Below are 24934 nucleotides of genomic sequence, written 5' to 3' on the forward strand. Positions count from 1 at the left end.
GTTATGCAGATGACATAACCTTGCTTGCTAAAACTGAGAAGAACCTGAAGCATTTTCTGCAGAAGGTCAAAGACTGTAATCTTTAATGTGGATTAGAGCTCAACATCAAGATGACAAAGATTCTCAACACTGAGCCAATTTGCCACATCATGATGGATGGAGAAGAGATTTAGCTTGTTAACAATTTCAACTTGCTCAGGTCCACAATTGACACTCTTGACACCAGTAGTAAACAAATCAACAGGCTAATCGCATTAGGAAATCTGCTGTCAGGAACCTCTCTAGAGTGCTAGAAAGCATTTATGTGAGTCCAAAGACTAAGGTGCACCTGATCTCGGCCATAGGCTTCTCACTTAAATGCATCAGAGAGCTGGACAGTGACTATGGATGACATAATAAGAATTGATGTCTTTAAGCTGTGAAGCTAGAGAACAGTGAACATACCATGGATCACCAAGAAAACAGACAGGTCTGTCTCAGAGAGAATGAAACCAAGTTGCTTCTTGGAAACAGGAATTTTGAAACTGTCTCACATACTTTGGACATATTGCCAACAGGGACCAGTCCTTGGAGAAGGACATCAAATTTGGAAATGTAGAGGGACAGCTCAGGAGAGGAAGAGCCCAGATGGGATGGATTGTCACAGTAAGTGGAGTAACGAGGGTAGGTATGTTGGAGACAATGAGACTGGCTCAGCAGACAGCAGAGTTCAGAGCTAATGTGGATAGATAGGGTTGCTATAAGTCACAGTGTGCTGGATGGCACATAACACCAAGTAAAGGTTTACACACTGAATAATTCATGTATTGTTCCGTAGGATATGAAGGGAGGGAGTGAGGATTAAAAATTAATAACTAGGCAAATTGGGTGATGGGAAATGTAATATAAAATAAAGGATTGATCAGATTATTTAATTATATTATCAGTTGTAATTAATGTTATAAAAGAAGTAGAACAGCATATGTCATAAACTTCAAGTGTGGAATATATTAAACCAGGAAACTTACCCATTCATTTACCTTATATCAAATAAAGCCAGTATTTTTTCCTTAATTGAAAACATGAAGCCCAATATACACCTGAACAATACCAACATGCACAGTTCTGTATTGGTTATATTTTTCAAGTAACACAGCCATTTCACTTTCCTTTTTCAAATGTATTTTTCATTAGCATAAACGTCTCCATAATTTTTCTACTATCTTTTGGGTTGCTGTTGTCAGTTCGATATCTCATCTTGAAAAGGTTACGTGCTCAATGCAGACGTTTGATAAAATCAATTCTAATATTTTTTTTTAGTTTTGTGGTCTTTGTACCAACACTTAGAATTTGAGAAACTTAAAAGAAACTTTCTGTTTTGAGCCAACATGAATTACTTTCTTTAGAAATTGTTTTAAAACTCTCTAACACTGTATTATGTAATTTACTTGTTGTTTAAAAATAGCTCAAATGGAATGATACGTATGTGTTTTTTGGGCAAGGCCCTGGGCAGAGTGAATGAAGAAGGGTTTATGGAGATATCATCTGTGTATGCTGAACAAATATTCTAGTAAGAGGGCTTTGTACTGTATAAGGGAAGTATGAAGTACTGTGGTAGCTCAGAATTAGGGACAGTTTTTGTGCGTTTTAAAAAACTGAAAAAATACTGTTTTTTTTTAATATATTGGACTATATTGGCCTATGTTAAGTATAACTCAGTGCATTAGGGTCTTTGTATTAACTTAGTTTAAATGAGCTTTAGTTTGATATAGTAGCTAAAGGGTAGAAGGGGCAGAACTAATTATAAGCAAAGGTAAAGTTATAATTGAGGAATGAGATATGTATAGTACTGATTTACTTTTTTCCCATTAAATGATGTCATTTTGGGTGAGTTTCAAAGACAGTATATGAGATATAACTTTTTAACATGACTAAGTGCTTTTATTTTAAAGCTCTGTGGTTTTTTTAAATCATAACTATTACTTGTTTACAAGATTATTCTTTTATGTAGTGTTAGTGCTAAACTGATTGTCATGTAAGTATTATAAATGTGTTGTTGTTGTTGTTGTTGTGTACCATAGAGTCTGAACTGACCCATAGCTGACCGTCCGGTGGGTTTTCAGAGGCAGTTAATGACAAGGGAGTTGCCCATTCTTCTCCTGCAGAGCAGCTGGTGGATTCAAACTGTGTGCCTTCAGAATTGTAGTGTAGCTTCTTGCCACTAGGCCACAAGTGCTAGTGTATATTTAATGTACCAAAGAGAGGTTTGTTTCTATGATTGAAAAATCAGTGTTTTCTTAGTAGTATTAGGTAGAAAACCTAATTAGCTGTGTCTGTGTTCATTGTTGTTTATATGCCATTAAGTTGACTACGATATAGAGACAACAGATCTAATCCCTGCTCTATCTTGTGCCATCCTCACCTTTTCTGACAGACTTGAACCCATTGTTACACTGTGTCAATCCATCTTGTTGAGAGTCTTCCTAATATGTATCCTTCTCCAGGGACTAGCCCCTCCTAACAACATCCCCAGAATAATGAGGTGAAACTTCATTATCCTGACCTCCAAGGAGTACCCTCATTTCACTTTAAGACATATTTGTTCTTTGGGCAGTCTGTGGGATATTCAGAACTCTTCTACAACACCACAACTCAATGGCATCATTCTGCCATCCTTTTGTCATATTGTCCAGCTTTCAGATACTTAGCAAGTAAATGAAAAGACCATGGCTTGGATCAGGTGCACCTTGGTCTTTAAACTGACCTCATTGGTCTTCAACACTTTGGAGATTTTTTTTAAATGTAAATTTATTATTAATTTCAATAGAAATTTACAGAGACTTTGGATTTCCATTCATTCATTGTTGCACTTTTCTCCCCTCCCAGAACACTACCCTCTTGGAAAAGTAAAAGACAAATTATTTCATTGTTTTACAAATCCTCCCCCAGGTCCACTCCACCATGTAGCCTTCGCTCTGGACTCCTGTCATGACAAAAATACCTAATCACATATCCCTTTTAAACAGTTTTCTCCCTTATCCGTTTCAATGCAGTATACATTTTTGAACCCTTTTCTCCGTCTCTTTGGAGATGTTTTTGACAATAGATTTTCCCAAAATTTGTGGATCCAAATAAGATGAAAACATAGACAGTTCCAGTCTTTTCTCCATCTGTTGTGCTTTTTGGTCCAGGGCCTGCATCCTGATGCTAACAATGTTAATATTACTGCCTGAAGAATAAATATTTCTTGGAGAAAGTGTAACTAGGTTGCTTCTTAGAAGCTAGGATAGCAAAACTTCATCTGATATATTTTGGGCATGTTAGGAAAGGCCATTCCTTGAAGAAGGAATTGTGAATGCTGGGAAAGGTGAAGGGTCATAGAAAAAGAGGGAGGCTTTCTATGAGATGAATTGACAGATACCACTGTGCTCACCTATGACCGAGTTGATGAGAATAAGGCAAATTTTATATTCATTGTTCATAGGGTCCCTGTGAGTTAGGATGACATAGGGTTCCTTTGAGTTAGTCCTAATCCGTAGGGACTTGCACCCCTAATCTAAACACGATGCCTTTCTGATGGTTCAAATCCACCAGTGGCTCTGTGGAAGAAAGATGGGCAATCTTGTCTGATTTCCAGCCTCTGAAAACTGATGGAAGGTCAGCTGTGAATTAATTCTGACTCAGATATTAATGTGACGGGTTAACTGAAGATGGGGTACTGTTGTTAATGTTCTGGATTGGACACTCACGCTCACCTTGAGCTGCCCAGGAAAAAGTGCTAGAGAGCTACTTCTAAAAAAATGAGTTACTGAAAACTGAGCACAGTTCTACTCTGGCACATAGGGAATCTCCACAAATCTGAATCCACTCAATGGCGACTGGCTGGCTTGATGATATTTTAGTATGATGTGCGCTATCTATCCACTTCCTAAACAGCATGCCTCTGGAAGCTCTATGAACTTTGTAAATGATGGAAGTTATAGAAAGGCTTCAGGTCTTTTGTTCATAGGGTCACTGTAGGTTGTGCTCGACTCGACGGCAGTCAACAACAAGGAAACCTCCAAATTGTCAAATTTAAGTTTATTGGCTTATCATTCAGAAGATTTACGAGTCTAATGTTGCTGTTTCAACCATGTTCTTAATATTACACCTCTAAATACAGTGGGAATAGGGGCAGATGTGTTGGAGACTGTGAGGTTGACTCAGAATAGGACAGAGTTCAGAGCTACAGGCTCACTATGAGTCATAGGTGACTTGATGGCACATAGCAACAAATAGCAAATATTTATATAGGGAGCACTGGTAGACTAGTGGCAAGAAGCTGTGCTGCAATCCTGAAGGTACATGTGCTGCAGTCCCAAAGGTAAATGGTTCAAATTCATCAGCCGTTCTGTGGGATAAGGATGACCAGTCTCTTCCTGTGCAATTAATTGCCACTGAAAACCTGTTGGAGGGTTAGCTATGGGTCAATTCCAACTCATGGTACACAGTAACAACACCTATTTATATAGTATTTTTTATTACTAAGATTAAATATTGCAGACAACTGAAATGGGTTAATTAGATATTAATTGAATTAAAATTAATTGAATGGATAAATTAGCTATTAATTGAAACCAGTTGTCAGTAGATTGTGTCATTCAGATGTATGATGATTTGAGTATTTTTCTAATTTATTATTTTGTTGTCCATAGAGCAAGGTTCCTATCTGTTGTTCATTGGGTAAATTGTAGTAGACTTGACTGCACATAACACCAACAAGAAGCCCATAGTGAGTTGTATGAGTAACCCAAAGATTCGAAATCTACCAGTGGCTCCAAAGGAGAAAGGGACAATTTCCTCCTGAGTGATTTACAGCCTCAAACCTGCTGGAAGGGCAGCTTTGAGTTGGTTCTGACTTGACAGGAATGAGTTTGATTTTATGTAAGACCCTGTCCTTCAAGTGCTTTAACTTTGTATAATAACCATCTTCTTAACATTTCTTTTATCCTTTAGAACTTAATCTTCATTTTAGAGGTGTTAATTTAATTATCTTTGTTTTGCTTAGTAGTAGGAGTCACTCAATACTTTGGGTGAGTCACTGAGTTTATTGCTCTAGACTCAAGTCATTGAGCAAGAGTATTTACTAGACCACTGTGAACTAACTATAAAATTGCTACATATTCTGCAGAACATTGGGACACTTTGGGTAAATAATGAAGTACATTGTTTTATGGGCCATTTCACTATTTTATTGATAGCATAAATTTATATTACTCGGAAATTAGATACATGCTCAGAGGAAAAGAAAGTAGTAACTGTCCACCTAAAAGATGATGGTTAACTGTTAAAGTAGAAATTTTTCTTTTCTTTTTCCTTAACCTACTTTATTCTTTTCTGTGGTGTTGAGGGAGGAAGGAAGAGAACAGAATGCTAAAAATACAGATTGCTAAATAGAAGTATAGTCTCTGTTTGGGTGTTAAAGCTTACATATTTTTGCTGTTCAGACCTGACGAATTTAGAAACAGGAATTTGACTAGCATAATGTTAGCGAAACACTTGAGTCATTTCCAAGTATTTTAAAGAATGCCTTATGAAATCTCTGAACCAGCTCTTTTTTTTGAGAATTTTAATTGTTTTTGTAAAATATAGAGAGGTACTTAGTTCTGAGCAGACACCTAAAATTAAAAAATTTTTTTTGTACTTTTAAGCTGTATAGTCAAATATGTCTCCTTATGAAGAGAATCCTACATTTTCTTCAGAAGTCTGTGTCTACCACTGGGAGAAACACTAGGAAAATTGAAGTTCTTAATGCAAAGAACTTTTCTTGCCTACATGTTTAAAAATTTTTAGCTGTGTCTCAATCTGTGAATAATTGTGAGAGCCTAATTATACCTATTATTTTTTAAAAAAGCAATGGTATCGATTTTATTGTCTTAAAAATGACACAATTTGTGGATCTGTTTCTGGCTTTGTGAACATAGCTTTCATGTGCATAATAGTATATTCATGTCTAATTAGGAGTATAACCAATGTAATTTGTGTTTATATGTAATTTTTTTTCCAACATGACACAGCTTTCTTATAAATGAAAATTAGCACAGCATTTCAAGAAAGTGTTTGAGGATGACGTTACTGATGAAATTGTAAAGAGTATTTTGCATGTTTACTCTTTTTATATCTCTCTTTTTATCTATTGTCATAGATAACTAGGTCACAACTTTGTGACATGAAATATATCACAACTTTGTTAAAGTCTACTCTTTAAAAAGTCTTTTAAAGGTAATCCCTTTATTGAAAAGGTACTATTCAGGAGATGACTGATCTTTTCCTCGTTCTCTAATGGGAAATGTGGGAAGATCAGAATTTATGTCTTCCTTTGTGAAAGTCTGAAGTCCCTGTATAGAGTAATGTAGGTGGTTAGTATTCTCAGCAGCTAGTAAGACGGTTGGAGTTTTGAGTCCATTCAGAGGCACTTCAGAAGAAAGGCCTAGAGAGCTACCTTTAGAAAAATCAGCCATTGAGAACTGTGTAGAACAGTTCTATTCTGACACAGCTGGGCTTGCCATGAGTCAGAATTGACTTGATGGCGAGTGACTACTGTGACATCTGTAGTAATTTCTGTGTTGTTGGGGGGGGAACACTATTTTTTACCAACTTTAGATTGGTGTGGTGGTTTTATTAGATGCTACTAAATTGACTCATAGTGACACTGTGAAGAACAGATCTGAACTTTGTCCTATCCTGTGCCATTTTCCTGTTTTCTGTCATGCTCAAACCCATTGTGGAAGTCATTCTTTTGATTCATCACGTTGAACATCATCCCCTCTTTTGCTGACACTGTGTCTTTCCCTACATGATGTCTCTCTCTAAGAACTGACTAGATTCACCTGAAAATATACCCAGAGTGAGTCAGATGAAGTTTCACCACCTTTGCCTCTAAGGAGCTCCCTGGTTGCACTTATTTAATATACTTTGTCAACACTACAATTCAAATAGATTCTTCTGTCATCCTTATTTACTGTATAGCTTTCAGTTACATAGGTAGCAGTTGAACATACCTTGACATGTATTACCTGCCTTTAGCCTCTAAACAGACTTCCTTGTTCTTTAGAATGTTAGAGAGGTCGTTAATAGCAAATTTGCTGTCCCTTTTAGGTACATACTTTAATTCAGATTTATGGTATCTGTGTCTTGTCTATCCATTGTTGTTACTTGGTCATCACTTTTCTGAACTTTACGAATGTGACTTTAGAACCCAAGTATTGATATAAGGGCATGTGCTTGTTTCAGCCAACTCACATTTTTTCAGCAAATTAAAATATCCTTTTTTGGTAAACCACCTGGAATCTGTTGACTTTGTGTCAGTTAATGGGAGAAAAAGCACAAGGATTTTACACTGTATTGAGAACGTGGTTTTCATTTTATGACTTTTCTTTGTATGCTTCTGAATGCTCAGGAATTTCTCTGAAAATCATTGGCATTTGGGAACATGTCTTCACTCTTCCCTCATTTTTTGTTCTGCATTCTTCATGTCATAGAGTTAGTCTGTCTTGAGTCAAATTTGATCCTTCTTTGTAACCACCACTCTCAGTTCTGCAGGGTGCTTGGTTACATTCACTGCTCTTGTTTTCTTTAATGGTTCCTTTTGGTTTTGTTTCTTTTCCTTTGTTTTGCTTTTATCAAAATGACCTGGTTGTGTTTTTCTTGATCATCTGTCCTCAAGATCTTAATTTGGAACAGAAAATATCTTTTGTTCCAAATATGTTAGCTATACAAGCAAGCAAGGATCTTAGACAAAGAATATTTGGTAAACATTGATTTTAAGAGAGTTGAAGTGGCTCCTTACTCTAATATTTTCTCACACCCTCCAATATCCATCTTGAAGTACTCATTTTCTTTAATTTAACAACAGAATTATGTCCCCCATTTCCTACAAGGGTATAATTATTAACATTGAAATTGGTTTTGGGTAATCACAGATTGTATATAAGTTAGAATGAAAAGAGAACATCTTAAACATTATTAGACCTTTTTGAGTGGGTGTTAGTGGCTTTTTCTATGAACTTGCAATTAAAACATTGTTACATAAGCATAGCTCTGTAGCCTCAAACAAATGTAATATTTGTTACCAAACAAAAACATAGGCTTAGTTTTGAGATTGACAGTTAGTTATTGATCTCTATTTAGAATTGTGATTCCTAATAGTAAATGGTAGGGTGTACTTTATGACCCTTTGATCCTGTATTTTGAAAAGCGCTCAAATTGCCATCTGTGGTTACTGTTATGTACCATTGAGTTGACTACAACAAAAACTTGTAGAACAAAAGCTCTGAACCCTGCCCTTTCTTGAGCCAATCTCACTGTCTGACAGATTTGCCCCCATTACCACAGTCACTGTGTCAGTCCATCCCATTTAGAATTAAAATATCATCAGTGGTTTAAAAATACTGCATAGACTTGGCGAGTCAGATCTGCCACGTGGATACTGTCCCACTGTGGCCAGGAATGACGACAAACACAAGCCGAGGTGTCCTTATGTGTCTGTCTCTTTTAGAGAGAACTTGGCAGGCAGATGTCTTATAGATAAATGAGGAAAGATTGTCTATTTCAAGTAGCATAAGACATTCTTTGAACCAGTATGTCATATCTGGTTATATAGTCAGCATTTTCTTTGAAGCAGAAAAATCTCTCAAGATACCTAAATGAACAGCAGACGTGCTGTACGGATAGCTCTCAGATTTCAAATGTTATGTAGTCATTAATTCATTTCCCCCAGATGCCTCAGGAAGTTTTTCATATCAAAGTTACTTTTCTTCCTTTCTTACTGCTGGATACAAGTGGAATCAATACTGTCAACTCTTTAAAAAAAATACTTACTGTGCATTTTATGTGTGTAATTAACTTTAGTCTTAGTAATAACCCATGACCCAAACCAGTCTGAGCTGATTCTGACTCATGAATACTTGGTCAGAGTAGATCTGTGTTCTGTGAGGTTTAGTGTTTTTTTTGTGTGTGGGTTCCCCCCCCTTTTCTTCTCTTTCTCTTAGCAAGTATAAGAAGAGTGCTCTTTACTTTTTTTGTGTGTTTGACTGTTTTGGGGTGTTGGGGGTTTTTTGTTTTGTTCTTTACATTGTAATTTTAATGCAAGTTTGCAAAATGAGCAAAGGGGGGATGGTGGAGTCTGACTTCTAAAGGAAATTTTCTTACCAATAATAATCAATAGCAGCAAATAGATAAGGACTTGGTCAGATATACCAACTCTCATTATCCTGCACCTCTTTCTACCAATCATTTGGGTCTGATAGTTGTTAACTCACAGACTTTACTTATGGTTTTTGAGTTTATTAAGGAAATAAGATGGAGAATTGGGAGGTGGGAAAGCAAAGAATATCTCACAATGCAAGTCTAGGTTTAGTTCAGCAGTCTCAAGACAGATTAACAAGGCACAATTCCCCAATTAGTGAAAGGCCTGGTTCATTTCAGCAGAACAAATGCAAGAAGCCTCTGGTTTCCTTAATATCCAGCAAAGTTTGCCTCAGAGCAGTTACAGGTTTTCTTTTCCTTTAGTCATCCAGCCGGCAAAACTTTTAACTGTGGTCTTTATCTCAGAGTTCCTCTGGTTACACTTTGCCATAGTTTTTTCACCCTCTCTCCACCACTGTCACCGGGGTACCTCACAGTGTGGAAAACTTTCTCTTATATTGGTTCCTCAGCTGTTGATAATTTGCAGGGCTCTGTGTGTCCTTAGTTAAGGTAGCTAGAGACTGTGCCACCCCAGCAGGTGTGCCACCCCAGCAGGTGGCTGTACAGTGGCTAGAAAGGCCAATTTTTTAGGCTTTTTTGACACCACAAAGTTTAAAGAAGGATTGGGCTTTTATTTATTAATCGATGCACATTTTCTTCCTTCCTCCTCCCTTCGCCCTCACCAAATTAATTTTGTATTACACTTCTTTTTTCCAGATTGTTAATTTTTGTGCTATTTTCTCCTCTCCAATGACTGGTTTTTCAGAAATAGATCACTAGGCATTTTTGAGTCCATTTCAGGGTGGACGTGAACCTCCAACGTTTGGTTAGTAGCCACATGTTGTTTTGGCCACCCAATGATTCCAGTAGCCTGTGAGGTGAAGTGTTTTTAAATACCATTTAGAAAGAAATTTTAATAATCTTGTCCCAAAAATAATGTTAAATAATTTTTTTTTATCTTTTCCTTTGATTCCAAGCAGGATTCATGTTCTATCTACAGTAGTAGATTCACTAAGGTAGTTCCCACAGGGATTCAACCAGTACTCAGTCACTGGAGATCATTAGAAATGAAAGATGTAATGGAGTCCAATAGGTTCATAATTTCAGCTATATAATATAAATAAAGAAGTTTCTGGAGACTGTTTTAGTTATATATTTTCTCTGGACATTCGATTCAAGTAGTTCAGTAGGCATGCACTTGTATGTCAAGTAGGCTTAATAAATAATTCAGCAAGATTCCAGTAGTTTAGCCCTCTCTCTCCCTTTGGGTAAATCATTTATTATGAAATGATTGGCTAGAATTAGAATGTCCTGCTACTGGGAAAGAAAAACCACTGCTTCATTTCTTGGTTTTACAGCCCTATTTCTGGGCACACAGTGCTACTTGCTTGTGACCCTATTCAAGGCAGCTGTTTTTGTTATTTGTTGTTTATTTCCACTTATGTGGACCCTCTGTGCACAGAGTGGAATTGGCCATAGTGCTTTCAGGGCTGTAAGCTTTCAGAAGCAGATCACCAGATCTTTCTTCATCTGTGCCCCAAGGTGGATTTGAATGTCAGTCTTTTGGCTAATAATTGAGTGCTTAACTGTTAGTACCACTTAAAGACTCCTTTAGAAGCTGTTACTACCCAGTTAGTTTTTCTAATTAATATTGAATTTTTTTCCATTCATTCATTGTTGCACATTTTCCTCCCTGCCCACCTCTCCCCCCAGTTCACTTTTCTTTGTTACACAGCCCCACCCCCCGTAGTCCACTTTACTATGCAACGTTTATTCTGGGTTCTTGTCATGAAAATAATATCTAATCATATATTCCTTTTAAACAGTTCTCTCCCTCATCTGTTTCAGTGCAGTGTTCATTATTTATCCCTTCTCTTCTTAGTTTCCCCCCAACCCCAGTGTCAGTCCTATTTTATAACAGTAGCACTACCCAGTTATTATGCGGGTGAAATATATTGACCCTGGAGCAAACTTTTTTTTTTGTATGATTTGAATAAAGGTTTACAAAGCAAATGTTTCCTTCAACTCTTCATGCACATTCTGTTCACTAACATTCATTTCAGTGCTTGCAAGGTAATCATACTCTTCCCACTTCTTCATTGTAATTCTGCTTTCTATTACTCAGTGAATAAAACCTGGACCAATCTTTCATCATCTTGAGGGGAGGGTTATGCGGCTAAAGATCAATAACTTTTGATATCCCAGATACATTTTTTTATAATTTAACTTTTGATTTTTTATTTGTGAACAGCAGTCTTTATTTTATAGTATTTACATAATTACAAGGTTTACATTATTTATGTTGTATTAATCATTTCACTATGTTCTAGGAGAAAAGGCAATGAAATTAATATTTCACTATATTTTAGGAGAAAAGTCAGCTCAACTAATATTTGAGTGCTAATTTTGTTCTGATACCAGTGTTTTCTGATATCAAAACACTAACTGTGCTTGAATCTGGCACACATTAGTCGCTACATTGACATAGTTACTTTTTAGCATCTTGAAGAAGTTGGTGACAGCAGATTTTCCCAAGTCAAATGTCTTTCGATTTCTTGACCATTGCTTCTGTTGAAATTAGTTGATTTCAATATTATTAACTTGTAGTTATTAGAAATTAGTAGTTGTTTGTAGATCCAAGTAAGATTAAATTGTTGACAACAAACTTTATCATGACGTTGCCTGTTAGTTCAGTGGTGAGGAATTTTATTTTCATGGTGTTGAGTTGTAATCTGTACTGAAGGCAGTAGTTTTGTATCTTCTTCAGTAAAGGCTTGAATTCTTCACTTTTTGCAAGTAAGGTTGTATTGTCTGCATAACACAGGTTGTTGATGAATCTTTCTTCAAACCTGATGCAACGTTCTTTAGTCATCATTCTTTCATCAGTCCTCTTAAGTCTAGGCTCATGAATTATTTTCTTAGGCTACAGGTTGAATAGTTTTAGAGAAAAGATGGAGTTTCTTCAGTTTGTATGTATGTTTCTGAAAATTGGACGGTGAATAAGGTTGATAGATGAATCATTAATGTCATTAAAATGTAGTGTTGGAGAAGAGTATTCAGTAACTTCATGGGCTGCCAAAAGAACAAGTCTGTCTTAGAGGAAGTGCAACCAAGGTGTTACTTAGAGGCAGTGATCATGAAACATTTTGTCACATACTTTGGATATAGTTAGGAGAGAATGCTAGTAGCATTTCCTAAATTGTGTTCATCAAAAATATCTTCAAGCTTTGCTGGCTCTCACACCACTGTCTTCACTAATTCCCAAATGTAGTGTTACCTTTCCTGCAAACCCCTGGAAACATTCATGGGTTCTAAAAAGCATGTGAATGAACCCAACTTTGTCCCTTGGAGAACCCATATGAGCAAGACCAGTGACTAGGGAAATATCTCATGACTGCACTTCATAGAAAGCAACATAATATGTCAAATGTAAGTAGATATTCACCAGCTTCAGGTTTGATTAGTGTTCTGTGTATCTACATCCTTCCCTGTTAAACCTAAACCCCACCCCACCCCACTGCAGATGAGTCCTACAGCAGCCCTCTGTGGGATTTCTGAGGCCGAAAATTTGTGTGGAAGGAAAGGAAAGTGCCCATCTTTCTACCCCAAAGTGTCACTATGCCACACCTTTTAGCATATAATAAATGTGCCTTTTTTCCAGTTAGTTAAAGTTAAGACTGCTTAGAATTATATTGCATAAGCAGTGATGGTAAGGTAAGAAGCCAGAATCCACAGGCTACTTAGCTACTTATTCCTTCTTCGTGTGTGTGTGTGTGTGTGTGTGTGTGTGTGTGTACAAAAAACTGTTTTCTCCTCTTGGTTTATTTGAAGAAAAGGTTTTGGTGTTTTGGTTTTGTTTTTTTTTTAATTTTTTTTCCTTTTGTAAACACTCTAGGTTAAATTTCCTGATAGAATTTGTATCTTTCGATCATAATTGAAAGTGCTGCTTCTCCATGGGCCAGATAAACATTGCACTGACTGTTATTGCTCTGTTTTCCCTGTATATATCAGATAGGCACCCCCATGGGTCAGAAACACATTAGCAATAGTAGATGATTGCCTTTGCAGTCAGAATTCAAATATTTTTTGCCATAGGTCACATAGGCCCTGTAGAAATGGCAGTGTGCTCTGGACTATTAAAATTTTCTGCTAGTGTCAGAAATTAAAATGATTTCTCATCACTAAAACCAATGAAATGTAGAAAGATTGGCCTGCCAGGTTGACCACAAGAATGCCTAATGTGATCCTGGGTTCACAGCAGTGGCCGCAGAATGGACATTTTCTAGTCAGTCAGAAAGGGGATAGCAGTGTAGTTTTCTTCTTTCTCAAATCCCAAATGAAGCGAACTTGGTTCTCTGTGCTCTACCTACACTTAATATATACTTATGTTAACTTTGAAGGCACAACAGACTCATTTCCTGCCATGTCCTTTAAGCCATTGTGCTCTCCGACTCACTGCTGCAGTTTGTGAGACTTTCCTCTGCCTCTCCACTCTCAGTTTCACTCACTCGCTGCCGTCACTTTACCTCAGGTTGTGCATGTCCCTGACCTGTTTTTTCATATCTCCACTTCTCTTTGCCCCTAAAAGAGTAATTTTCAACTTCTCCATTAGGCATCATAGATTCAGTGCCTCAGGCCCATGATGACACATACACACACACATGCGCGTGCGCACACACACACACACACACACACACACACACACACACACATGATGCTTCTGTTATTAAAGGATTTCTTTTCCTTTAGTTTCTATTAGGATCTACATAACAGAGCATACATATACCAGATGAACAGTTTCTACATGTACTAATCCAGTGAGCTTGTTTACATTTTGAATTTTGCAAGCATCACTCATTCTCTTGCTCCTGAATTGCTCCTTCACCATTCACATAAAATTACAACCTTCTTAGTGTCCCATCTACTCTTTCATGTTGCTGTTGTAATTTGATCTAATGTAAATAGATAGGTAGAGCAGTGCTTAAGCAGACATTCTTTACTAGTCAAGCCAAGCAGTTGTTTAGTTTAAAGAATGCAAAGGATATTTTTTATTTAAACTTTAAAGATTATTTTAGGACAGTAATTTTGGGCTTTCTCTAGTTTCCATAGCCTCAGAATGTTCAGTCAAATTTATAATTCTGTTTTACATTGTCACCATTGTGATCAGAATTCTTTAATACCTTCAGTCATGCTGTTCAGCAGTGATAGCTGGGTACCGTCTGGTGCTTATAGTCTCATGGCAGAGAGACACTTGTTCATAAAGGTGGTTATTCCATTTCCTCTGTGTTGTTCACATAAAGAGAAACTAACTGTTCTTTGAATGGCTATTTGCACGTGTCTGAGACTATGCAACTACTATATAGTAAAACAGGAGGTAGAATAGAAGCAATGAAAAGAAGGGAAAAAAGAATAGAAGCAATGAATATATTTTTTTAGTCAAGTTAACCAAATTATCTCATGAAATCAGGGCCTCTAAACCAAGGAACCAAATTCCATGAGGTGTTTGGTTGTTGTACAACTGCATGTGGTTGACATCTGATCTCTTCTAACTTCATGAGACAAGAGAAGTGAAGTACTGTTATAACAAATACAGGGCTAATTCCTGTGAGGTCAGACATGTCTCTGTGTTGTAAACATTTTTTCTCCCAGTTCTATCATAATCCATCTCTCCCACGGCACTCATGACTTCTCTACTGAGTCAGATAATTGAGTACAGTGGCCACACAGAACTCACAGACCATGCTATTATTAAGGCAGGAATAGGTTCCAATTTAGAATTAGTAATGACTCAGGAGACAGTTCTTTTGTCAAGATAGCCTCTTTTGAGCTTCTATGCCTACAGGAAGATCTCTGTCTGCCTGTCTCTCTGTTTCTCGCTCACTTGCTTGTTCTCTCGCTCTCACACACTCTCTCTCTCTGACTGGCCTCTACAATTCTAAAGTACTATGTTGGCTCTAGTTCTAGCTCCTTGAGGCATATTCCACTCTGCAAGCAAGCCTGCTATCCAGAGGCACTCTTTATACTCTGGTCTTCTGGTTCTTCTGCTTTTGCTGCCACCATTTTTCTGCCGCTACTTGCTGTTTTGTGCAGACTGGTGTTTCAGCTCTCTGTCTCCTGGATTGAGGAGTTTCAGTGTAGGAATCTTTGGTTCAAAGGGTGAACCAACTCTTCTTTCTTTTCCTTCTCTGGGATAGCTCATTTTATGCCTGACAGGTTAGTAAAACTGACCAATAATTTGCATTAGTGTTCTATATACTTTGTTTATAAACTCACAGGAATATCATATATTTTTATTATTATCAAGTTATCCAGTTCCCTTGGTGAGCCATAAATACCTCACATTTGTGTAGCATGGCGTATAATATTTTGGGCTGTTATGTGAAAGGCTGGTGGTTCAAATCCACTACTTGATGTGCAAGAGTAATATGTGCAGTCTCCTCTGCAAAGGTATAGAGACTTGGAAATCTGATGGATGATTACTATGAGTCAGAATCTCCTTGATGGGAGTGGGTTTGTGTACATAGATAGATTAGCCATGCTGCAGTTGTACATAACCAGCCTCAGCAACTACTCTTCCTTTTTGTCAGTATTGTAAATCTGTCATACAGTTTTTACCAGTTTAGTTTTTTTCCTGGCTTTCATTTCTTTTCAGGAGCCCTGGTGTGGTAGTTTAGCTACTAAATGAATAGTTGAGCTACTAACCTGTGGTGTGAACTACTAACCAAAAGGTTGCCAATTGGAACTCATTAGCTACTCCATGAGGGGTAAAATAAGACAGTCTTCTCTCATTAATGTTTACAGCTTCAGAAACTTGATGGGAGATCACTGTAAGTTGGAATCAGCTTAGCAACATTGGGTTTGACTTTTTTAGTTTCTTTTTTTTTAACTATTATTAGAAAAATATGAATGCCATGGAATACATAATAATAAATTCATCCTCGATAAAAACTGTCACTATACCAGCACAACCCTAAAATAGAATTTTAAGTCTTTTTTAACAGAGAAAGAGATCAATGCTGACAGTATTACCTCAGGCCGTGTAAGTAAGTCATCACACATCGCCTGCATCCTTCTCTAACATAGTTGGTATCTTGGAGTGCCTATCTCAGAAATGTGGTCACTCCCCAAGTCTGTAGACATTTGTTTTGAAGTCAAGACTCTTCATACAAGGACCCTGTCCTGCTTCTCTTTCCCCATATTCTCTGTACATTTTCTGGTCCACTCTTTCTGGTTGGTCTTCCTACTCCATAAAAACTGTAGCATCCTTCTTTTATCTGGGATATATAATTTTTGTATTGTTCTACTGCACCAGAGGAGATTACCCATTGTTCTCCTGTGGTGCACGGTGGATTTGAACAATGTGCCTTTGGGATTGCAGTGCAGCTTCTTAACCACTAGGCCACCAGACCTCCGTATCTCTCTATACAGCTGCTTTATCACATTGTTGCCTTTTTATTCTTCTTGGAATTTCATGTCTCCTCCATTGGAGGACTTGTGCATTGAGGTCAAGGATATTCTAGTCACCCTTCTTTCCCCAGCCTTGAATATGCCAGATGCCTCTGAAATGTTATCCGAGGTTGGGTGAAACATTGAGCTCCGACTCTCCTGGAACAACTTTACCTGTTATCCATTGCTATCAGGTCTGTCCTGACGTGTGGAGATACCATGTGTATCAGAATAAAACTTTATAGAGTTTTCAGTGACTCATTTTATGAATGTAAATCACTAGACCTTTCTTCCAAGGTATCTTTGGTTCGGCTCAAATCACCAGCCTTCTAATCAACTAATTAAACAAAAATTCATTCACAAAAAAAAAAAAAAAATCACCAGCCTTTTGGTTAACAGCTAAGTGCAGAAACCTTTTACAGTGTGAAGACTGTAGAAACTTATCTAGGGGAAAAAAATCACACAAATAGGGAGGCAGCAGGGAGAAGTCCACCCTGAAACCCCAATGTCTATTTGCCTTGGAAGAATGTATGTTTTTTGGCTCTTGGTTTTTTCAGGTGTTTTTTTTAAGAGCCAATTTATTTAGACAACTAAAAACAACTAAATGATGTTTAGAAGCAGTGTACAATGAAAAACAAATTAAACCAATTGCTTTATAATGTATCCCCTCTTTTTTACAAATAAAGCAAACATCTTTCTGCTTTATAAGGGCAAAGTCAGAAAAATAGGTTATTAGGGTTTTTCTTCTTCCTGATAACAGCTACAAGAAATCTAATTGTAATAGGAATTAGATGTTAGCTTACACATATTCTGTCTTGAGGATGGTAGGCTGTCTGCTACAAGAGCGTGACACCACCTGCTTTCTTCTGACACTCTTGAATATTTATTTACAGGTAATAGAAACTTGGTTCTAGTGCTGGAGCTAATTCATATTTCCATTTATTTACTGCACATATTTGCCTTAAGTAACCAGTAATCCTGCACGACTGATGCTTTTCTCCCTACTTTTTAAGTCTGTAGGCAAGGAGCTAGAGTCGGAAAGTCAAAAGGCCTGAACTCGTTCAGCATTTCTTAAGCTCAAGGAACTGAAGAACAAATTCAAACCTCGAGTTGCTACAATCAAGGATGCTTTGGGCAGAATATTAAATGATCCAGGACGTATCAAAAGAAGATGGAAGGAGTATACTGAGTCATTGTATCAAAAGGAATTGGTAGACACAGAAGAATTTAATGAAACAACATATGAGCAAGAGCCTATGGTGATGAAGGCAGAAGTTCAAGCTGCTTTGAAGGAAATAGCAAAAAATAAGGCCCCAGGAATAGATGGTATACCAATTGACATATTTCAGCTAACAGGTGCTGCCCTGGATGTGCTCACCAAGCTGTGCCAAGAAATCTGGAGAACAACCACTTGGCCAATGGACTAGAAGAGATCTGTATTTGTTCCCATTCCAAAGAAGGGTGACCCAACTGAGTGTGGAAACTACAGAACAATAGCATTGATTTCACATGCAAGCAAGATTCTACTGAAGATTATCCAAAAACGACTGGAACAGTACATCAGCAGAGAACAGCCAGAAGTCCAGGCTGGGTTTAGAAGGGGTCATGGTACTAGGGATATTGTAGCTGATGTTAGATGGATCTTAGCTGAAAGCAGAGAATACCAGAAGAATGTCTATCTGTGTTTCATTGATTATGCAAAGGCATCTGACTGCATGGATCATAACAAACTGTGGCTGACTCTGAGAAGAATGGGAATCCCAGAACATTTAATCGTGCTAATGCGAAACCTATACTTGGACCAAGAGGCTGTCGTTAGAACAGAGCAGGGCAACACTGAATGGTTCAAAATTGGGAAGGGTGTGCGCCAGGGATGTGTCCTATCTCCATCTCCATACCTTTTCAACCTGTATGCAGAGCAGATTATCCGAGAGGCTGGGCTCTATGAGGAGACACGTGACGTTAGGATTGGTGGAAGATCTATCAACAATCTGCATTATGCAGATGACACAGCCTTGCTCACTGAAACTGAGGAGAACCTCATGCACTTACTGCAGAGGGTCAAGGACTGCAGCCTTCAGTATGGATTGAGGCTCAATGTCAAGAAGACAAAGATTCTCACCACTGGACCAATTGGTAGCGTCAGGATGGATGGTGAAGAGATTGAGATTGTCCACAGCTTCAGTTTGCTGAAGCTCCACAGTCAACACTCTTGGCACCAACAGCCAGGAAATCAAAAAACGTATTGCGATGGGAAAGTCTGCTTTTGGGGATCTCTCTAAAGTACTCAAAAGCAACGGTGTCTCTCTGGAGACGAAGGTGTGCCTGATACAGGCCATGGTCTTTGCAATCACTTGTTATGCATCAGAGAGCTGGACAATCACTAGGGAGGACAGAAGGAGAATTGATGCCTTTGAGCTGTGGTGCTGGAGAAGAGTATTGAATGTGCCATGGACTGCCAAGAAAACAAACAGATTCACCCTAGAGAGGGTTAAACCAGGCTACTCCTTGGACGCAAAGATTCTGGGGCTTCGTCTAACATACTTTGGACATGTTGTAAGGAGAGACAGGTCATTGGAGAGGGACATCATGCTGGGCAGAGTAGAGGGACAGCGCAGGAGGGGAAGACCCTCTATGAGGTGGACTGATTCAGTGACTGGGGTAATCGGGATGGGTGTGTCAGAGGCAATGGGATTAGCACAGGATAGAGCAGGGTTTAGGGCTGTTGTACACAGGGTCGCTATGAGTCGCAAACGACTCGACGGCACATAACTACAGCAACAACAAGTTGTATACTCTCTGTGGCATATGCTGGATGTTCAGGCTTTGTCTTCAGGAGTAGAACTATAGATCGAATCTGAATTCTCTGAAGCCATTCTTCTAGTTCTTCTGTTGTCTCTGGAAACTGATCTTTGGTTTTGCCAGCTCACCACTGTCTTCTTCAGGAAGCACACATTTCCAAAGGTCATATGTCTTTCCTACAACATTTTGCCATAGTCACAGTGTTCCATCTTCAGAACCACTGGCATAGAGTTCTCTATCAGGATTTCACCTCACATGGTGAATAGGGACCAAAGTGTCCTTTTTCAGATTCTAGTGCTTCCCCACTATTATAATCATACTTAGGAAGTTTAAAATCTTCATCACTTGCAGCAAGAAATTTCTTTTCAAGATGAAGAGATGCAGAATTGATGGTTACAGGAGCTTCAAGAGATTTAATTGGATCTAAACTCATTGGACTTTGAAAAACAATAGATAGCCATAGGTTATTACCAAGTTCCCTCCCTCAGGAATATATTCTATACTGCTAACAGACATATTAAAATTTTAAGATTTCACTTTTGTCATAGTAGCCTGATCTTAAAGTAGACAATTTCACCATCAGCTGAAAGAATCTGTTTCACTGCACTGTCCCATAGAGCCTTTTTCTCAGAAATGTGACCACTGCTTTCCCTATGTTCTCTTTTAGGTTTGTTCAAATCAGAGATGTGTAACAGTTTATCTTGTCCCCTAGTTAACAAATAATTACTATTCTAGGTGTTGGGTTGCTTGTGGTGGTTTTTGTTTTTGTTTTGACCAATCTTTTCACTTTTGGAGTTCAGTTACGCTGAAATTTCTGAGAATCAGTTCCATGCAGCTGAGAGTTTTCAGCTGCATGATTTAGTTACATAGTTGACTGGATGCTTTGTCAAGAGCCTTCTGGCTGCCCACACTGTTGGTGCAATTCCCGTAGTCTAGAGAGATAATGTGATTTTTAAAATGTTGCCTGAATTGCAAAACAATACTGCTCCCAGGACTGTTTTATCAAAGAGTAAGAAAATGAACATTGACGTTTATTGATCCGTATGGAAAAGAAATAGCCTTGCATTTTCAGCACTATATTTTTGTAGGAGGAGCCTGTCTGTTCTTGGAAACAGAGCTGTTTCTTGTTGCTCTTGTGTGCCATCAAGTCAAGTACAACTCGTAGCGACCCTGTGAACAACGGATCTGAACCCTGTCTTATCCTGCACCATTCTCATCACTCTGACATAATTGATACTCTTGCTGCAGTCACTGTGTTAATCCATCTGGTTGAGGGTCATCCTCTCTTCTGCTGACCCTCCACCTTTCTCAAACATGATGTCCCTTTCCAAGCCATAGCCCCTCCTAACAACATGAGACGAAGATTCACCATCCTTGTCTCTAAGGAGGCTCTGGCTTCACCTTCTCTAAAACATATCTATCTGTTCTTTAGGCAGTCCATAGGTAAATCCTTTCTGTTCTCTAACACCATAACTCTTAAGACATCAGTTCTTCTTCTGTCACCCTTATTGTCCAGCTCTTGCATATATAACAAGTGAATGGAAAGTTAATAGCTTGAATCAGGCATATTTTAAACTGACATCATTACTCTTCAGGGAATCTATATAGAGGGGGGTGTGGACACTGCATTGTGCCTCCTGCCATTAGGAAATTGCATTCTTGGTGCTACATTGAAAATACCTCACGGTATCATTGTTGTTGTTAAGTCCCATCGAGTCATAGACAACTCATAGCGACCTTATGAATGAAAGACCTGAAGACTTGTATAACTTTGGTCGTTTCTCCATGTTCATAGATTTTCCGGAGGCAAGCCATTTCGGACCAAGCTTGTATTAATTGGGAAGTTCCACCAAACACTGTCCACCATGGGTAACCATTATCACATTTGGCCCATCAGTGTCACAGGGTTTAGCATCACAGCAACCACAAGTTTCCTCTGTACAGCAATGCACAGACCAGTGCTACACCAGTTATTAAACCAGGCCAGTGGGTCACAGTATCATTAGAAAATATTTTCTGTATATACTACTTTTTCAAGGCAGATCTTCATGAATGGCTTCCACAAATATTTATTGAATTCTTATATGTTGGGCCCAGACAAATAGAGAAAGAGAAGGAGAGAAACAGATATATTTGACTAGGAGGATCTTGGATAAAAATGAAGCAACTCTCATTTTATTTGAGTTTATTTAAAAAAATATAGACATTCCTTGCCCCATACTCTTGTTTAGGCATGTTCAGAGGAGCCTGTGCATTTTTCTACTCTTATGCTCTAATACGGTGTAATTTAGATTAATGCCATCAACCACATTCTCATAGTGACTTCATTCCACATTCTTTCACCAACGGAATTTTCAAATCGCCTTTGTATAGATCAGATTTGTGTACTCAGCAGCCTTTTAAGTTAGGCAAGATGGATTCTTTCCCCAGTTTAATGACCAAAGCCCTCAAACAGATAAAAATCACTAAGCCTCAGATGTCATGGTACATAAATCAGCATCAAAATTAAGTGGAACAAAGGAGCTGTCCAGTCACACCACTCATAGTGTCCCTACGAACAACAGCTCAGAACCCTTTTCCTATCATATGCTGTCTTCATCATCTCTAACCTGCTTGAACCCATTGTTGCAGTTACTGTGTCAATCCATCTGGTTGAGTGCCTTCCTCTCTATCACTAATTCCTCCACCTTTCCAAGCATGCTGTCCCTGTTCAAGGAATACCCTCTCTTAGGAACATGCCAAAAGTATGGGAGATGAAACTTCACCATCCTTGCCTCCAACGAGGATTCTGGCTGCATTTTTTCCAGGACATGTGTTTCTGTTCTTTTGGCTGTCTACAAGATGTTCAGTACTCCTCCAACACCACAATTCAAAGCCATCAGGATTTTTCCTGTCATCCTTATTCATTGTTAACTTCTCAGCTACATAGCTTCTGATTGAGAAGACCGTAGTTTAAATTAGCTGCATCTTAATTTTCAGGTTAACTTCATTGCTCCTCAGTAATTTGCAGAGGTTCCTGGCAGCAGACTTTCCCAGACTAATATGTCTCCTCCTCTCCAGATTGCTGGTACCAAGGATGTTGATTGTGGATCCGAGTAAGAGTTGTTGTACAGTTTTGAATCTTTTCTCCATCTATCATGATGTTGTTTATTATTCCAGTGGTGAGGATATTTTTTTTCTTCTTGATGTTGTGATGCAGTCCATATTGAAGGCTGTAGTATTTAATCTTCTATAACAAGTGTTTTAAGGCTTCCTTACTTTCAGCAAGCAAGGTTGGTCATCTTCATAACACAAGTTGTTAATGAGGGTGTTCCTCCTATCCTGATCTCACATTTTTCTTCATAGATCATATCTTCTTGAATGATTTGTTCAGTCTATAGATTGAATAGGTATGGAGAAAAGAAACAACTCTGACACACACCTTTCTTTATTTTTAAGCCATAAATCTTTCTTTGCTGTCTTCAGACAACAGCTTCTTGGTCTAGGCATAGATTTCATAGGAGCATAGTTAAGAGTTCAGGGATTCTCGTTCTTCTTAATGTTAAGATTCCCATGATAATAATTTTTTGTTGTTCTTGAGCTTCTCTTGTTTCTCTCTTTCTCTTTCTCTCTCTCTCTCTGTGTATTTTAATAGCTTTTATTACCTCTGCATTAGACTTTTTTCCCCTAATAGTACAGTAACTGGGGTAATGGGGGTAGGTGTGCCAGAGACAGTTGAGATTGGCTCAGGATAGGGCAGGGTTCAGAGCTATTTATTGTACATAGGGTTGCTATGAGTAACAGGCAACACAATGGCACATAAACAATAGTTCTTGGTAGATTTATGGTGACAATTTGAAAAAATTCTCATTGTGTGGATCTTAGGATTCTGGATATGGACAGCTTCCTTGAAAAGGGCTTCGTCACTGTTTTAGAGCTGGTTCCCAATCATAGTGCCCTTACAGTGAGTTTCTAGGAAGAAAGACTGTCCATTTTTTCCCCAGAGGAGTGACTGGTGGATTTTAACTGCCCAAAGTCTTTGAAGCCTTTTGATTACCAGTGCGACTCAATGTGAATTATGCCACTAGAATTCTTTGAGAAAGGCCTTAGTGCTAAGTTATTTAAGAGGATAATCTGTTATAACGCAAATGGCCTGAAATTGGAACTTTAAGTATTCTTTAATAGTATATAACCTTGGAAGAGAAGGAATAATCTTGGCTTACACGAAAAGTGATAAATTAACAGAATACAGATTGAACAAAGAACAAGAATACTGTCTGAAAGTTATCATGAATTTTTCACACCAGTATCCTGAATTTGTATTTGCAAAGCAGTTTTTTCCTTGACCCGAAGTCCCAGTTATAAAACAAAGTAAGATGAGAGTTATAAAGCAGACGATTAAAGCAGATAAGTAAATATTATCAAACCTTGAAAGAGAATAAACCCAAGAATATAATGTAAATATCCTTCTGTGTATCAAAGATAAGGTACTTCATGTTCTCTTTCTGAGAAAACTCCAAATAAAAATAGAAAGCTAAGTACTGGGCTCATAAATACATAGGTGCCACTCTCCTTACAGATGTTGGGGTTTTTATTTCACATATTATACTTACTTTGTTTCCTATGCTTCCATCAATTTTAGATGGCTTCTTACTATCTATACAAAAATATACATAGGTATATGTTTTGAAGAAATACAAACAGAATTATAAATATATGACTTCTTAACATCAGCTCTCACCAAATAAATGCCTTCATTTCCATTTTCTCCCTCTCCCATTTGTTTGATCTCTTCTAATGTGACTTCTTAACAAAGACCTTTTAGAAATCATTTCATGAAATTAACTTTAGCTATTTTCCGTATACTTAGGACCTTGCTCATCCTGTTAGTACTTGAAAACAATTTACTAGTGTCAAGAGTGAGTTAATAAACAAACAAAAAACAGGCACCACCAAGTAGATCCCCACTTGTAATGCCCTATTGTGTGCCCGGTAGAACTGATCTGTAGAGTTTTCAAATGACCTTTCAGAAGCGAATCACAGGCATTCGACGGTGCCTCTGAGAGAATTTAGATTACGAACATTTTGAATGATTACCCTCTGGTGGCCTAGTGGCAAGAAGCTGCACTGCAATAACAAAGGCATGCAGTTCAAAGTCACCAGCTGTTCTACTGGAAAAGGATGGGAGTTCTCCTTCCATGTGGTTAAGTGACTCTGAAAACCCACTTGAGGATCAGCTATAAGTCAGTTCCATCTTGATAGCATGCAACAAAAGCCCCTTCATATACCCAGGGACTTTTAAATAATTTCCATATTTGTTCCCATTCCCAAGAAAGGTAATCCAACAGAATATCTAAATGATCAAACAATATCATTAATATCACATGCAAGCAAACTAATATTGAAGCCCATTCAAAAACTGCTAGCAGAATACATAGATACCTGCCAGCAGTTCAAGCAGGGTTTAGAAGAGGCCGTGTCACTAGCGATATTGTTGCTGATG

The 24934-nt window shown here is 38.1% G+C and overlaps 1 protein-coding gene and 1 pseudogene across 8 annotated transcripts in view; one reads left to right on the forward strand and one right to left on the reverse strand.

The window, feature by feature from the left end:
* Nucleotides 1-24934, forward strand: part of APP (amyloid beta (A4) precursor protein) — a 361031-nt gene that overhangs the window by 36053 nt on the left and 300044 nt on the right. The gene's annotated exons all lie outside the window — the stretch shown is intronic.
* Nucleotides 19470-20307, reverse strand: LOC102871541 (annotated as a pseudogene).

This window comes from Elephantulus edwardii, unplaced genomic scaffold (genome assembly GCF_000299155.1).
Source record: "Elephantulus edwardii isolate Elephantulus edwardi_28Jun2011 unplaced genomic scaffold, EleEdw1.0 scaffold00180, whole genome shotgun sequence".
In the NCBI taxonomy this organism is placed as follows: Eukaryota; Metazoa; Chordata; class Mammalia; order Macroscelidea; family Macroscelididae; genus Elephantulus; species Elephantulus edwardii.